Here is a 1875-nt window from a genome sequence, read left to right as displayed (position 1 = left end):
AACTTCCCATTCAAATTCATTTTTAAAGTTTTGTCGTCAGAGAATAACCACTCTGAAGTTTAGTTATGGAACACCCAAGAAGGTTAAAGTGCCACCTGTTTGTGTCTTTTTTGAATTTCAGCATTTATCTATTCTTTCACATAGTGATGACCCTGTTTGAACTAGTGATGATGTGGTCTGTGTTGATGAGGGGGCCCAGATGGCAACTGGGGCTTGAGAAATGTGTAGTTTCTTGGTGAGAATATATGGGCAGGGAGGGTTTGCGAGAAATGTTCCCCCACAGGTAGTTGGGTATTTTTGTCTTTGATAGATTCTGGTGTGCAGTTTGTGGGGGTACTGGAGATTGTAGGCAGGTTTTGTGTTTTGAGCTGTAGAAACTTGGCTTCTGGTTATGAGGTTAGGTTAGCAAGATTCCGTGCTTGCTTGAATTTACAAACCACTTTTCAGAGCTGGACTTATGAACTTCAACCTCCAGTACAGAAAGTCATGGACTCAATATAAACATTGGATTTATGACACACTACGACTTGCTGGACATCTGACTCCCCAGGTACTTCTCCACTGCTACCTGCGCTGATGCATCCCCCTTCCCCTGCCCCCCTAGCCTGTTCCTCATGCCCTGATGCCCCTATTTCCATTTTCACTGCCTGGATTTCTTGCCTGCATTGCATGTCAGCCTGTGGCTTCTTTACTATTCCTTCCATCCAGGAACAGCACACACACACACCAACTGCAGGTGCTTCCTCAGCCTGATGAAGGGTTTTTCAACCCGAAATCTTGCTAAGACATATAGTTCTGTAACTAACTATTCAGTTGGTCTGCTAAAACATTCCAGATTAGATTGATCCAAAGGAAAGGACCTTGTCTGCCAGTGCCATGTCCTTAGAAAAACACCCCTAGCACTTGCCTGGAAGGACACAGGGCCCTGGGCAGTGGGCACATCTAAGCCCCAGAACTGGGGCTGGCAGGGAGAGTTCTCGGGAAGTTGCTGGAGAAAAAGCTCCTGCAGGAGAGGAAAGAAAGGCTCTGTCACAGTTTGGCTGCCTGAGATGCTGCTCCTGCTACTGTGCTAGTGCTCACTAAATTATTTTATTACCTGTTGTCATTTAAAGTGGTGGACCAGACTGAGGCTGTAGGGGAGGAGAAGACCTCATTGGGGCACACTACCATGTTGTGTACAGGATCCAGTGCCAGTGAGGGTGCGCTTTAATACACACACAGTGTCACCCATGTCATGAGTTTTGCTTGTCAGCAGCCAGAGGCGCAGTTTCCCAGAAACCCCTGCATCTATCTCCTTGAAAGCTGGCAGGCTTCATGGCCTCAGCAGGGGATAGCATCTCTGCAAGTTTTATCCACATCGGGCAATAAATGACAATGTTATAGGCAGTTTTGTGCTTCCCCATTATAGCCTATGGGCAAAATATTGATACAGAATCAAAACAGCAAAACAGTTTGAATGAACTGGAACAGTGGATCCAAAATGAAACAAAACTCAAAACGAAAAGCTTTCCTGTCAAAACGTTGAAACGGAAGTCAAAACAGAATGGTGCTGTTTCGCACAGCCATAGAGGTTAGTCCATGGGGGAGGAAAGGGGCGGAGTCTAGATTGAGGCCCCCGCAGTGAGAGACAGTGCCGCAGAGGCAGGAGCAGGGATAAGTTGAGTGGGACCCTGGCCAGGGAGGCGTGCCCCTAAATAATTTTTTCTTCCACTTCCTTGATCTGCCCTTCCCTTCCCTCCCCACAGACTTACCTGCTGGGCGGGGGAGGGGGCAGGGGGTGGCAGTGGTGCACAGTAGATCTTGGGTTGCTTTTAAAGACCAAAGGTGACCTCCTACTTAAAAAGGTTGGAGACCACTGCAGTAGGGTAACAAGGC

This window comes from Gavialis gangeticus, unplaced genomic scaffold (assembly GCF_001723915.1).
Source record: "Gavialis gangeticus isolate Ggan-Ray unplaced genomic scaffold, GavGan_comp1, whole genome shotgun sequence".
NCBI lineage: Eukaryota > Metazoa > Chordata > Crocodylia > Gavialidae > Gavialis > Gavialis gangeticus.
Note: the sequence above shows the minus strand (reverse complement) of the source record.